Genomic DNA, 17,500 nt, shown 5'->3' with positions numbered 1-17,500 from the left:
AACGCACCACACACACTCTCATACAACACACACTACACGCACACTTTTATACAACACATCAAATACTCTCATACAATACACACTATGCACACACTCTCATACAACACACTCACAGCATGCACTCTCATACAACACACACTAGGCACACACTCTCATAAAGCACACACACCACACTCTCATACAAAACACACACTCATACAACACACACACTGCGCATACTCTCTTACAACACACATTCACTGCACACACTCTCCTACAACACATACTCACCGCACACACTCTCATACAACACACTAACTGCACACACACTCATACAACACACAACCGCACACTCTCTCATACAACACACACTCACACACACACTCACCACGCACACTCTCATACAACACATTCACCGCACACACTCTCATAAAACACACACTCACTGCACACACTCTCTTACAACACACTCACTGCACACATTCTAATACAACACACATTCAACACAAACTCTCTCATACAACACACACTCAATGCACACTCACTTATACAACACTAAGTGCTTACACTCTCATACAACACATTCACTGCACAAACTCTCTAAAAAAAACACCCACTATGCACACACTCTCATACAACACACTCCCCGCACAAACTCTCATACAAAACACACTCACTGCAAACACTCTTTTACAACACACTCACTACACACACTCTCATTCAACACACACTAGACCCACACTCTCATACAACACACACTAGGCACAAACTCTCATAAAACACACACCACACTCATACAAAACGCACTCTCATACAACACACACTCGCTGAATTCACACTCATACATCACACACACACCACACACACTCACTGCACACACTCTCCTACAACACACACTCACTGCACACAATCTCATACAACACACTCTCACCGCACATACTTTCATACAACACACAATCACTAACTTTACTCACCACACACACTCTCATCCAACACATACCCCACACACAATCTCATGGAACACACAAATACTCTAATACAATACACACACACACACACACATTCTCTCTCTCTATATATATACATACATACATACATACATACACACACACACACACACACACACATATATATTTTTTAGGAAAGTGACTAAATTGTTTGTGTACTTTATTCCTGATTGTAGTCAAATTTGAAATTGTTGTTCACACTCTCATATAACACAACATCACACACACTCTCATACAACACACACTCACTGCACACACAATAAAAAAACACACACTCACCAAACACACTCCCATACAACACACACTCACCGCACACACTCTCGTAAAAAACACTCACCGCACACACTGTCATACAACACACACTCACCACAGACACTCTAATACAAGACACTCATTACACACACTCTCATACAACACATACTCACTGCACACACACTGACTGCACACACACTCACCGAACACACTCTCTTACAACACATACTCACCGCATACACACTCATATAACACACACTCACAGCACACACACTCATACAACACACACACTCACTGCACACACTCTCATACAACACACACTCACCGCATACACTCTCATACAACACACACTCACTCACCTCCCTCACCACACACACTCTCATACAATGAACACCACACACAAAAACTCTCATACAACACATAGCCCACATACACTCTTATACAACACACATATAAAGGCCAAATTATTAAAGGTCTTGTGGACATGATCCGACAGTGCGGATCAGGTCTGCAAGACACTCACACACACCGAACACACTCTCTTACAACACCCACTCACTGAACACACTATCATATAACGCACACTTACTGCACAAACTCTCATGCAAAACACACTCACTGCACACTCTCCTACAACACATACTCACCACATACACTCTCATACAACATATACTCACCGCACATACTTTCATACAACACACAATCACTCACCACACACACTCTCATACAACAAACACCTCACACATTCTCTCTCTCTCTCTCTCTCTCTCTCTCTCTCTCTCTCTCTCTCTCTCACTCACACACACACACATATATATATATATATATATATATATACATACTCACACACACAAACTCCCTCTCAAACTCATAAATTGTGTCAAACACAGTCACACACATTTATATGTGTGTGTGAAAGTGACTTAAATGTGTGTGTACTTTATTCCTGATTGTAGTCAAATTTGAAAGTATTGTACACACTCTCATATAACACACACTATACTCTCTTATACGACACAACATGCACTCTCATACAACACACACTATGCACACACTGTCATACATCACATTCACCGCACACACTCTGATACAACACACACTCACCGCACACTCTCTTATACAACACACATTCACCACACACACTTTCATACAATACACTCACCACTCACACTCTCATAAAACGCACACTCACCACACACACTCTCATACAACACACTCACTGCACAAACTCTCAAAAAACACAATGCGCACACACTCTTTTACAACACATATACAGTATATATACACTCACACATATAAATATAAATTTTTGGGAAAGTGACTATAATTAGTTTGTACATCATTCCTGATTATTGTCAAATTTGAAAGTTTTGTACACACTCTCATAAAACACACCACATACACTCTCATACAACACACACTACACACACTCTTATACAACACAACAAACACTCTCATACAACACACACTATGCACACACACTCATACAACACACTCACCGTACACACTCTCATACAACACACACTCACCACAAACACTCTCATACAACACACTCACTACACACACTCTCATACAACACACACTAGGCACACACTCTCATAAAGCACACACACACCACACTCTCATACAAAACACACTCTCATACAACACACACTCTCATACAACACACACTCACTGCATACATACTCATACATCATACACACCACACATACTCTCTTACAACCCACACTCACTGAACACACTCTCATATGACACCCACTCACTGCACAAACTCTCATGCAACACTCACTCACTGCACACACTCTCCTACAACATATACTCACCGCACACACTCTCATACAACATACACTCAACGCACATACTTTCATACAACACATAATCACTCACCACACACACTCTCATAGAACAAACACCACACACAAACACTCTCATACAACACATACCTCACACACACTCTCAAGCAACAACACACATACTCTAATACAATACACACACACATTCTCTCTCACACATTCTCTCTCTCTCACATACATATGCAGTCACACATGCACAAACTCCACAGTCACACACATTCTCCACAGTCACACACACTGTCAGACCACAGTCACACACATTCTCATAGATATATGTGTGTGTATATATATATATATATATATATATATATATATATATATATATATATATATATATATATATATATATATATATATATATATATATATATATATATATATATATATATATATATACACATATACCTATACACACAAATACATATATATTTTTTAGGAAAGTGACTAAATTGTTTGTGTACTTTATTCCTGATTGTAGTCAAATTTGAAAGTGTTGTTCACACTCTCATATTACACTTCACACAAACTATCAAACAACACACACTACACACACTCTTATACAACACAACACAACACACACTCTCATACAACACACAATATGCACACACTCTCACACAACACACTAACCGCACACTCTCTCATACAACACACACTCACTGCGTACATCTCATACAACACACACTACACACTCTTATACAACACAACATGCATTCTCACACAACACACACTCACCACAACCACTCTCATACAACACACTCTTATATAACACACTCACTGCACACACTCTCATTCAACACACACTCACCACGCACACTAATACAACACACTCATCGCACACACTCTCATAAAACATACAGTCATTGTACACACTCTCATACAACACACTATACACTTTCATACAACACAACATACTCATACAACAAACACTATGCACATACTCTCACACAACACACTAACCGCACACTCTCTCATACAACACACACTCACTGCGTACATCTAATACAACACACACTACACACTCTTATACAACACAACATGCACTCTCACACAACACGCACTCACCACAACCACTCTCATACAACACACTCTTATATAACACACTCACTGCACACACTGTCATTCAACACACACTCACCATGCACACTCATACAACACACTCACTGCACACACTCTCATAAAACATACAGTCATTGCACACACTCTCATACAACACACACTATACACTTTTATACAACACAACATACTCATACAACAAACACTATGCACACACTGTCATACAACACACTCACTGCACATTCTCTCATACAACACACACTCACCACGCACACTCTCATACAACACACTCACCGCACACACTCTCATAAAACACACACTCACTGCACAAACTCTCTTACAACACACTCACCGCACACATTCTAATACAACACACACTCAACGCACACTCACTCATGCAATTCTCAGTGCTTACACTCTCATACAACACATTCACTGCACAAATTCTCATACAACGCACACTTACCACACACACTCTCATACAATACACTCTCTGCACACACTCTAAAAAAATCCCCACTATGCACACACTCTAATACAACACACTCACCGCACACACACTCATACAAAACACACTCACTGCAAACACACTCATTCAACATACACTAGACCCACACTCTCATACAACACACACTAGGCACAAACTCTCATAAAACACACACCACACTCTCATACAAAACACACTCTCATACAACACACACTCCCTGAATTCACACTCATACATAACACTCACTGTACAAACTCTCATAAAACACACACTCACTGCACACACTCTCCTACAACACACACTCACCGCACACAATTTCATACAACACACACTCACCGCACATACTTTCATACAATACACAATCACTAACCTTACTCACTACACACACTCTCATACAACAAACACCACACACACAAACACTCTCATACAACACATACCCCACACACACTCTCAAGCAACACACACATACTCTAATACAATACACACACACATTCTCTCTCACTCTCACACATTCTCTCTCTCACATACATATGCACTCACACATGCACAAACTCCCTCTCAAACTCATAAATAGTGTCAAACACAGTCACACACATTTTCATATATGTGTGTGTGTATATATATATATATATATATATATATATATATATATATATATACAGTGGATATAAAAAGTCTACACACTCCTGTTAAAATGTCAGGTTTCTGTGATGTAAAAAATGAGACAAAGATAAATAATTTCAGAACTTTTTCCACCTTTAATGTGACCTATAAACTGTACAACTCAATTGAAAAACAAACTGAAATCTTTTAGGTAAAGGGAAAAAAATAATAAAAAAAAATAATAATATGGTTGCATAAGTGTTAACACCCTTAAACTAATACTTTATTGAAGCACCTTTTGATTTTATTACAGCACTCAGTCTTTTTGGGTATGAGTTTTTCAGCATGGCACATCTTGACTTGGCAAGATTTGCCCACTCTTCTTTGCAAAAACACTCTAAATCTGTCAGAATGTGAGGGCATATCCTGTGCACAGCCCTCTTCAGATCACCGCACAGATTTCTCTTGTAAGGTGTATCCAGTCCACGGGTTCATCCATTACTTGTGGGATATTCTCCTTCCCAACAGGAAGTTGCAAGAGGACACCCACAGCAGAGCTGTCTATATAGCTCCTCCCCTAACTGCTACTCCCACTACTCCCAGTCATTCTCTTGCAACTCTTGACAAGAAAGGAAGTATCAAGAGATATGTGGTGGCTTAGTGTAGTTTTACCTTCAATCAAGAGTTTGTTATTTTTAAACGGTACCGGCATTGTACTGTTTTACTTTCAGGCACAAATTAGAAGAAGAATCTGCCTGGAGGTTTGATGATCTTAGCGGTTTGTAACTAAGGTCCATTGCTGTTCTCACACATAACTGATGAATATGGGAAAACTTCAGTTGGGGGAACGGTCTGCAGATTACCTGCTTTGAGGTATGTTCAGTATTTTTATTTCTAGAGAGATGAATAAGTTCTAGAAAATGCTGACAGAGCCTTGTGTATTTGAGGTAAGCCTGATGCAGTGATTTAACAGCGACTGGGATCATGCTTACATAACAGGGTAATATTCATGTTAATATTCATATTGCTTAGTGACAAAACGTTTACATGATTTCATAAAATAGGACGTTTTTTCTCTGAGGGAGAAGTCTTTATTTGGGGCCTAGTTTCCACATGGCTAGTCAGATACTCCTAGGAGTACTTTCTTAAGGCCCCTCTGACATCCAGTACATGGTGGGAGGGGCCTATTTTAGCGCTCTAACTGCGCAGTTTTAATTCAGACTGAGACATCCAGCTTCCCTAGAAGAGTCCTCTGGCATCTTTTTTATTTCTGCACAAAATCGTATTTAAGGGCAGGTAGGAGCCTCAGCAGAGCTGTGGCATGGTGCTCAATTGACTTTTAACGTTTTTTAGCGTTTTTCAATCCGGTTTGGGGCCTAAGGGGTTAATCATCCATTTGCAAGGGGGTGCAATGTTGCCTTAGTCCCTTGCTCACACTGTAAAAATGTCAAAGATTTTACTGTATTTTTTCACTGTTTTGCAATTTAAGTGCTAGTTTTTTTCTCTTAAAGGCACAGTAACGTTTTTGTTTAATTGCTGTTTCACATTAATTAAAGTGTTTTCCAAGCTTGCTTGTCTCATTACTAGTCTGTTAAACATGTCTGACATAGAGGAAACTCCTTGTTCAATATGTTTGGAAGCCATTGTGGAACCCCCTCTTAGAATGTGTACCAAATGTACTGAAATTTCTATAAACTATAAAGACCATATTATGACACTTAAAGATTAATCTCCAGGGGATTCTCTGACTGAAAAGAGGGAGATTATGCCATCTAACTCTCCCCATGTGTCAGAACCTATAACTCCCGCTCAAGTGACGCCAAGTACATCTAGCGCGTCTAATTCTTTTACCTTACAGGACATGGCGGCGGTTATGAATGCTACCCTCACAGAGGTATTCTCCAAACTACCAGGGCTACAAGGAAAGCGAGACAGCTCTGGGGCTAGAACTAATACAGAGCTTTCTGACGCTTTAATGCCTGTGTCCAATATACCCTCACAATACTCAGAAGCCGAAGCAGGTGAGCTTCTATCTGTGACATTTCAGACTCAGGGAAGGCATTACTTCAGTCTGATTCTGAGATGACAGCGTTTAAATTCAAGCTTGAACACCTCCGCTTATTGCTTAGGGAGGTTTTAGCGACTCTGGATGACTGTGACCCCATTGTGGTTCCAGAGAAATTGTGTAAAATGGACAAATACTTTGCAGTGCCTGTTTACACTGATGTTTTTCCAGTCCCTAAGAGGTTTTCGGAAATTATTACTAAGGAATGGGATAGACCAGGAGTGCTGTTCTCTCCCCCTCCTGCTTTCAAAAAGATGTTTCCCATAGATGCCACCATACGGGACTCGTGGCTGACGGTCCCTAAGGTGGAGGGAGCAGTCTCTACCCTAGCTAAGCATACAACTATCCCCGTCGAGGACAGTTGTGCTTTCCTAGATCCTATGGATAAAAAATTGGAGGGTCTCCTTAAGAAAAATTTTATACATCAAGGTTTTATTCTCCAGCCTCTTGCATGCATTGCCCCAGTTACTGCTGCAGCGGCCTTTTGGTTTGAGTCTTTTGAGGAGGCTCTACAGGTGGAGACCCCGTTAGACGATATTCTAGACAGGATTAAAGCTCTTAAGTTAGCTAACTCCTTTATTTCTGACGCCATTTTTCATTTAGCCAAGCTAATGGCTAAGAATTCAGGTTTTGCCATTTTGGCGCGTAGGGCACTATGGCTTAAGTCCTGGTCAGCAGACGTTACTTCAAAGTCTAAGCTTCTTAACATCCCCTTCAAGGGACAGACCCTATTCGGGCCCGGTCTGAAGGAGATCATTTCTGATATTACTGGAGGTAAAGGTCACGCCCTTCCTCAGGATAGGTCCAATAAGTTAAGGACCAAACAAAATAATTTTCGTTCCTTTCGAAACTTCAAGAGTGGCGCAGCTTCAGTTTCCTCTAATGCAAAACAAGAGGGAAATTTCGCCCAGCCCAAACCAGTCTGGAGACCTAACCAGGCTTGGAACAAGGGGAAGCAGGCCAAGAAACCTGCGGCTGCCTATAAGACAGCATGAAGGAGTAGCCCCTGATTCGGGACCGGATCTAGTGGGGGGCAGACTTTCTCTCTTCGCCCAGGCTTGGGCAAGAGACGTCCAGGATCCCTGGGTATTAGAGATTGTTTCCCAGGGATATCTTCTGGACTTCAAAGCTTCATCTCCAAAGGGGAGATTTCATCTCTCACAATTATCTGTAAACCAGATAAAGAGAGAGGCATTCTTACGTTGTGTTCAAGACCTACTGGTTATGGTACTGATCCACCCAGTTCCAAGGGAGGAACAGGGGCAGGGCTTCTATTCAAATCTGTTTATAGTTCCCAAAAAAGAGGGAACTTTCAGACCAATCTTGGATCTCAAGATCCTAAACAAATTTCTCAGGGTCCCATCCTTCAAGATGGAGACTATACGAACCATCCTCCCTATGATCCAGGAGGGTCAATATATGACTACCGTGGACTTAAAGGATGCTTATCTCCACATTCCGATTCACAGAGATCATCATCAGTTCCTCAGGTTCGCCTTCTTAGACAGGCATTACCAGTTTGTGGCTCTTCCCTTCGGGTTAGCCACGGCACCAAGAATCTTTACGAAGGTTCTAGGGTTCCTACTGGCGGTTCTAAGGCCACGAGGCATAGCGGTGGCTCCTTACCTAGATGACATTCTGATACAGGCGTCAACTTTTCAAATCGCCAAGTTCCATACGGACATTGTTCTGGCCTTTCTGAGGTCTCACGGGTGGAAGGTGAACCAAGAAAAGAGTTCTCTCTCCCCTCTCACAAGAGTTTCCTTCCTAGGAACACTGATAGATTCAGAAAAAATGAAAAATTTTCTGACAGAGGTCAGGTTATCAAAGCTTCTAACTTCCTGCCGTGCTCTTCATTCCACTTCTCGGCCGTCAGTGGCTCAGTGTATGGAAGTAATCGGCTTAATGGTAGCGGCAATGGACATAGTTCCATTTGGCCGCCTACATCTCAGACCACTGCAACTTTGCATGCTTAATCAGTGGAATGGGGACTACACAGATTTGTCCCCTCTACTAAATCTGGATCAAGAGACCAGGGATTCTCTTCTCTGGTGGTTATCTCAGGTCCATCTGTCCAGGGGAATGAGTTTCTGCAGGCCAGAGTGGACTATAGTGGCGACAGATGCCAGCCTTCTGGGCTGGGGCGCAGTCTGGAACTCCCTGAAGGCTCAGGGTTTGTGGACTCAGGAGGAAGCCCTCCTTCCGATAAACATTCTAGAACTGAGAGTGATATTCAATGCTCTTCAGGCTTGGCCTCAACTAGCTGCGGTCAGGTTCATCAGATTTCAGTCGGACAATATCACGACTGTAGCCTATATCAACCATCAGGGGGGAAAAAGAAGCCCCCTGGCAATGTTGGAGGTTTCAAAGATAATTCTATGGGCAGAGTTTCACTTTTGCCATCTCTCAGCTATCCATATCCCAGGAGTAGAGAACTGGGAGGCGGATTTTTCATCCGGGGGAATGGGAGCTCCATCCGGAGGTATTTGCCCAGCTGATTCATCTATGGGACAAACCAGAACTGGAACTGATGGCGTCTCGTCAGAACGCCAAGCTTCCTTGTTACAGGTCCAGGTCAAGGGATCCCCAGGCAGCGCTAATAGATGCTCTAGCAGTGCCCTGGTCCTTCAGCCTGGCTTATGTGTTCCCACCATTTCCTCTCCTCCCTCGTCTGATTGCCAAGATCAAGCAGGAGAGAGCTTCAGTGATTTTGATAGCACCTGCGTGGCCACGCAGGACTTGGTATGCAGATCTGGTGGACATGTCATCCTTTCCACCATGGACTCTGCCGCTGAGGCAGGACCTTCTACTCCAAGGTCCATTCAAACATCCAAATCTAATTTCTCTGCGGCTGACTGCTTGGAGATTGAACGCTTGATTTTATCAAAACGTGGTTTCGCTGAGTCGATCATTGATACCTTAATTCAGGCTTGTAAGCCTGTCACCAGGAAAATCTATCATAAGATATGGTGTAAATATCTTCATTGGTGTGAATCTAAGGGTTACTCATGGAGTAAGGTCAGAATTCCTAGGATAAGGTAGTTTTGCGTACCAAACCTGGGTTTCTTCCTAAGGTGGTATCTAATAAGAATATCAATTAGGAGATTGTTGTTCCGTCACTGTGTCCTAATCCTTCTTCAAAGAAGGAACGTCTATTACACAATCTTGACGTGGTTCGTGCTTTTAAAGTTTTATTTACAAGCTACTAAGGATTTTCGTCAAACATCTGCATTGTTTGTTGTCTACTCTGGACAGAGGAGAGGCCAAAAGGCTTCGGCATCTTCTCTTTCTTTTTGGCTGAGAAGCATAATCCGTTTAGCTTATGAGACTGCTGGCCAGCAGCCTCCTGAAAGAATTACAGCTCATTCCACTAGAGCGGTAGCTTCCACATGGGCTTTTAAAAATGAGGCCTCTGTTGAACAGATTGTAAGGCGGCGGCGACTTGGTCTTCGCTTCATACTTTTTCTAAATTCTACAAATTTGATACTTTTGCTTCCTCGGAGGCTATTTTTGGGAGAAAGATCTTGCAGGCAGTGGTGCCTTCCGTTTAAGTTTCTGCCTTGTCCCTCCCTTTATCCGTGTCCTAAAGCTTTGGTATTGGTATCCCACAAGTAATGGATTAACCCGTGGACTGGATACACCTTACAAGAGAAAACAAAATTTATGCTTACCTGATAAATTTCTTTCTCTTGTGGTGTATCCAGTCCACAGCCCGCCCTGTCACTTTAAGGCAGGTGTTTTTTATTTTTAAACTACAGTCACCACTGCACCCTATAGTTTCTCCTTTTTTCTTGCTTGTCTTCGGTTGAATGACTAGGAGTAGCAATTAGGGGAGGAGCTATATAGACAGCTCTGCTGTGGGTGTCCTCTTGCAACTTCCTGTTGGGAAGGAGAATATCCCACAAGTAATGGATGAACCCGTGGACTGGATACACCACAAGAGAAAGAAATTTATCAGGTAAGCATAAATTTTGTTTTTGAATTGGATTCAAGTCTGGGCTCTGGCTGAGCCATTCAAAAACTTTAATCTTCTTCTGGTGAAGCCATTCCTTTGTTGATTTGGATGTATGCTTTGGGTCATTGTCATGCTGAAAGATGAAGTTCCTTTGTCTGGTATTTGGAACTGTTCCTTATTCCCTCTGCCTTGACTAAGGCCCCAGTTCCAGCTGAAGAAAAACAGCCCCAAAGCATGATGCTGACACCACTATGCTTCACTCTCTATGGTGTTCTTTTGGTGATATGCAGTGTTGTTTTTGCGCCAAACATATCTTTTGGAATTATGGCCAAAAAGTTCAACTTTGGTTTCATCAGACCAGAACACCTTTTGCAACATGCTTTTGGGAAACTTCAGATGAGTTTTTGCAAAATTTAGCCGGGCTTGGATGTTTTTTATTTGTAAGAAAAGGCTTCCATCTTGCCACTCTACCCCATAGCTCAGACATATGAAGAATACAGGCGATTGTTGTCACATGTACCACACAGCCAGTACTTGCCAGATATTCCTGCAGCTCCTTTAATGTTGCTGAAGGCCTCTTGGCAGCCTCCCAGACCAGTTTTATTCTCGTTGTTTCATCAATTTTTGAGGGACATCCAGTTCTTGGTAATGTCACTGTTGCACCATATTTTCTTCACTTGATGATTACTGTCTTCACTGTGTTCCATAGTATATCTAATGCCTTGGAAATTCTTTTGTACCTGTCTCCTGACTGATACCTTTTAACAATGAGATCCCTCTGATGCTTTAGAAGCTCTCTGCGGACCATGGCTTTTGCTCTAGGATGCGACTAACAAAATGTCAGGAAAGACCAACTAGAGCAGCTGAATTTTATTTGGGGTTAATCAGAGGCACTTTAAATGATGCAAAACAGAATGAGAAGCAGTCTGCCAGGAACGAACAGCAGCATCAATACCTTGTTCTATGGCACGGTTGCCACCTGGTAGTAGCTTCTTTCTGCCCAATTGGGCTTTTCACAGAGGAAAACTTTCCTGTAGTATATCAGTATGATCCCACTGACATGGTCAGTCCAGCCCCAAAATACCAGGCAATTCTCCTCTGAACAAGGAACATGACAACCCCAGATGATCATTTCGGCCTCCTTTGGGCCTCGTCAGTGAGAGGAGGAGGGACAGTGTAGCTGCTGCTGATTGAATAGGGAAATCGATAACTAGGCTAGTGTATTCAGTGTCCACTACAGTCCTGAAGGACTCATCTGATCTCTGCTGTAAGGACAGCACCCCAAAAAGCCCTTTTTAAGGCTAGAACATGTCTGCTTTTTTTTTTTTCCTGTGTAATCTAATTGCAGTTGCCTGCCTGCCAGCGTGTGTGTCAGGCTCACAGCGTATACTGTGCCCACTTGCCCAGTGCCACCACTCATATCTGGTGTAACAGTAGTGTAGATTTAAAAAAACAACACTTTTTTGACTGTGTTAAATAATAGCAGTCAGTTTCCTTCACACGTGTGCGTTTCAGAGCCTGCCTGCCAGGGCACAGTGTCACCCCAGTGCAACTCATATCTGGTGTAACAGTAGTGTACATTTAAAAAAAAAAAAAAAACACTTTTTTGACTGTGAAATAATAGCAGTCAGTTTCCTTCACATGTGTGCATTTCAGTGCCTGCCAGGGCACAGTGTCACCCCAGTTCAACTCATATCTGGTGTAACAGTAGTGTAGATTTAAAAAAAAAACACTTTTTTGACTGTGTTAAATAATAGCAGTCAGTTTCCTTCACACGTGTGCGTTTCAGTGCCTGCCTGCCAGGTTACAGTGTCACCCCAGTGCAACTCATATCTGGTGTAACAGTAGTGTACATTTAAAAAAAAAAAATACAATTTTGACTATAATAGATTGAATAGCAGTTAGTTGTCTGCAAGCGTGTGTGTCAGGCCTACAGCGTCTACTATGCCAACTTCTGCCAGTGCACAGTGCCACTGATATCTGTTGTCACAGTAGCTTGCATGCATAGTGCCACTAATCGAAAAAAAATTTGACAGGCAGAGGCAGGCCACCCCGCAGGGTCCGTCGTGTTCTTGGTGCTGTGAATCCCTTTGGCCCTAGAATAATGCCCAGTGTTCAAAGGCCATGTACCCCGAACTAGAACAGTTCTGAGGACATAGTTGACTGGCTTACACAGGACACCCAATCTTCTACAGCTTCCGCTCGGAACCTTGACGCACCATCCTCCTCCAGCTTAGCTTCCGGGCACCTCTCAAGTTACCACTCGCCCGCCTGCCGCCACCACCAACACTAGCACCACAGCCGCTTCACTTGATCTGTCAGAGGAGTTATTTACACATCAGTTGGAAGAAATGAGTGATGCGCAACCATTATTGCCAGAGGATGTAGATAACAGGGATATGTCTCAGTCAGGCAGCATTAAACACATGGACGTACGGTGTGATGATGATGATGATGTTGTACCCGCTGCTGCTTCCTTTGTTGAGTTGTCAGATACAAGTGAAGCAGTTGATGATGACGACGTGTCCGTGGATGTCACGTGGGTGCCCGCTAGAAGAGAAGAAGAACAGGGGGAAAGCTCAGATGGGGAGACAGAGAGGAGGAGGAGACGAGTTGGAAGGAGGGGAAGGTCGTCACAAGGAGCTAGTGGCACAGTCAGACAGCATGCATCGGCACCCGGGTCAGCCAGACAGCACGCCAATCAACGCATGCTGTTGCCACCACCAGAATGCCGTCATCGCAGAGCTCAGCAGTGTGGCATTTTTTGTGTGTGTCTGCCTCTGACAACAGTGATGCTATGTTCAACCTGTGCCAAATGAAACTGAGTCGTGGGAAGTCCAACACCCACCTAGGTACAACTGCTTTGTGAAGTCACATGATCGCACATCATAAACGCCTATGGGATCAACACATGAGTACAAGCAGCACACAAACTCAAAGCCGCCATCCTCCTCCTGGTCCAGCATCTTCAGCCACGTCAACCACTGCTGTCCTCCTTTTCCCCTCTCAACCATCCGCCACTCCGTGTCTCGCCTTGAGCAGTTCCTGCTCATCTGCCCACAGTCAGGTGTCTGTCAAGGACATGTTTGAGCGTAAGAAGCCAATGTCACAAAGTCACCCTCTTGCCCGTCATCTGACAGCTGGATTGACTGAACTCTTAGCCCACCAGCTTTTACCATACAAGCTGGTGGAGTCTGAGGCGTTCAAAAAATTTGTAGCTATTGGGACACCGCAGTGGAAGGTACCCGGCCAAAATTTCATTGCACCAAAGGCAATCCCCAACCTGTACTCGATTGTGCAAAAGGAAGTAATGGCATGTCTGGCACACAGTGTTGGGGCAAGGGTCCATCTGACCACTGATATCTGGTCTGCAAAGCATGGTCAAAGCAGGTATATCACCTACACTGCGCATTGAGTAAACCTGCTGACGGCTGCCAAGCATGGAATGGCTCTGCAGAGGAGTTGGTGACACCGCCACAACTTGCAGGCAGGCCTGCTGCCACCTTCTCTACTCCTCTTACTCCATCCTCTTCCATAACCTCCTCGGCTGAGTCCTCTTCTGCTGCTGCGTCTTGCTCCACATCAACGGCACCCCCCCAGCTCCCCAGGTACTATTCAACATCCCGGATACGGCAGTGTCACGCCTTCTTGGGTTTGACTTGCCTGAAAGCAGAGAGTCACACCGGACCAGCACTCCTGTCCGCCCTGAACGCACAGGTGGATCAGTGGCTGACTCCGCACCAACTGGAGATCGGCAAAGTGGTTAGTGACAACAGAAGAAATTTGGTGGCGGCATTGAATTTGGGCAAGTTAACACATGTGCCGTGCATGGCACATGTGTGTAATCTGATCATACAACGCTTTGTGCATAAGTACCCAGGCTTACAGGACGTCCTGAAGCAGGCCAGGAAGGTGTGTGGCCATTTCAGGCATTCCTACACGGCCATGGCGCACTTTTCAGATATCCAGAGGCGAAACAACATGCCGGTGAGGTGCTTGATTTGCGACAGCCCGACACGTTGGAATTCAACACTCCTAATGTTTGACTGCCTGATCCAACAAGAAAAAGCGGTTAACGACTATTTGTATGACCGGGGTGCTAGGACAGCCTCTGCGGAGCTGGGAATTTTTTTGCCACGTTACTGGACGCTCATGCGCAATGCCTGTAGGCTCATGTGTCCTTTTGAGGAGGTGACAAACCTAGTCAGTCGCACCGAAGGCACCATCAGCGGCATCATACCATTTGTTTTCTTCCTGGAGCGTGCCCTGCAAAGAGTGCTGGATCAGGCCATAGATGAGCGTAAAGAGGAAGAGTTGTGGTCACCATCACCACCAGAAACAGCCTTATCAGCATCGCTTGCTGGACCTGCGGCAACGCTGGAAGAGGATTGTGAGGAAGAGGAGTCAGAGGAGGAATGTGGCTTTAAGGAGGAGGAGGAAGACCAACCACAACAGGCATCCCAGGGTGCTCATTGTCACCTATCTGGTACCCGTGGTGTTGTACGTGGCTGGGGGGAAGAAGATACCTTCAGTGAGATCACTGAGGACGAGGAACGGGACATGAGTAGCTCGGCATCCAACCTTGTGCAAATGGGGTCTTTCATGCTGTTGTGCCTGTTGAGGGACCCTCGTATAAAAAGGCTGAAGGAGAATGACCTGTACTGGGTGTCCACGCTACTAGACCCCCGGTATTAGCATAAAGTGCCTGAAATGTTACCGAATTACCGCAAGTCGGAAAGGATGCAGCAGTTCCAAAATAAATTAAAAAGTATGCTTTACACAGCGTATAAGGGTGATGTCACAGCACAACAGGAATCAAACAGGGGAAGAGGTGAAAGTAATCCTCCTCCTTACACCACCACACCGGCAAGGACAGGACGCTTTACAGACATGTTGTTGATGGAGGACATGCGGAGCTTTTTAAGTCCTACGCATCGCCACAGCCCTTCGGGGTCCACCCTCAGAGAACGACTCGACCGACAGGTAGCAGACTACCTCGCCTTAACTGCAGATATAGACACTTTGAGGAGCGATGAACCCCTTGACTATTGGGTGTGCAGGCTTGACCTGTGGCCTGAGCTATCCCAATTTGTAATAGAACTTCTGGCCTGCACCGCTTCAAGTGTCCTGTCAGAAAGGACCTTCAGTGCAGCAGGAGGTATTGTCACTGAGAAGAGAAGTCGACTAGGTCAAAAAAGTCTAGATTACCTCACCTTTATTAAGATGAATGAGGGATGGATCCCGAAGGGACTGACAGTGGGCGATACATTCAACTAAAAAAGGCCTGATGAGATGAGCTGCCTTGGGCTAAAAATGGTCCACACGCTGCTGTATTTTATCTCTGAATGCCGGATGACTTGGGTGACTTATCCGCCACCAACTAGGGTTCAAGCCGCAATGTTTTAGGGCACTTTCTGCCTGGGAAACAAACATCAATTTTTCTGGCCGCTGCTACAGCAGCGGCTGCAACATTACCTAATTTTACAGGCATGTGTACATGCCTAATTTTTCTGGCCTCTGGTGCTGCACTGTGGCTTCAAAAACCAAACCAAAAAAAAAGGCACATAACTCGAATTAAACTGATAGGAATAGTACTACTTAACACACCACTCCTATCTGGTGGCACATTAGATTGCACGCACAGTGCCCCAAATTTGAAGTAGGAGGACCGTCCAAGCATCTTTTTCCATCTCCCGGTTCCTAAAATCGATGCCATATACAAGTCCCCTCATAGGGGACGTAACAGGGATTAAACTGATAAGAATAGAACTACTTAACACACCACTTCTATCTGGTGGCACATTAGATTGCACGTGCAGTGCCCCAAATTTGAAGTAGGAGGACCGACCAAGCATCTTTTTCCATCTTCCGGTTTCTAAAATCCATGCCATATACACATCCCCTGATAGGGGACGTAACAGGGATTAAACTGATATGAATAGAACTACTTAACACACCACTCCTATCTGGTGGCACATTAGATTGCATGCGCAGTGCCCCAAATTTGAAGTAGGAGGACCGATCAAGCATCTTTTTCCATCTCTCGGTTCCTAAAATCGATGCCATATACACGTCCCCTGATAGGGGACGTAACAGGGATTAAACTGATAAGAATAGAACTACTTAACACACCACTCATATCTGGTGGCACATTAGATTGCACGCGCAGTGCCCCAAATTTGAAGTAGGAGGACCGACCAAGCATCTTTTTCCATCTCCCGGTTCCTAAAATCTATGCCATATACA

Source organism: Bombina bombina, chromosome 2 (assembly GCF_027579735.1).
Source record: "Bombina bombina isolate aBomBom1 chromosome 2, aBomBom1.pri, whole genome shotgun sequence".
In the NCBI taxonomy this organism is placed as follows: domain Eukaryota; kingdom Metazoa; phylum Chordata; class Amphibia; order Anura; family Bombinatoridae; genus Bombina; species Bombina bombina.
This window is presented reverse-complemented; position numbering follows the sequence as displayed.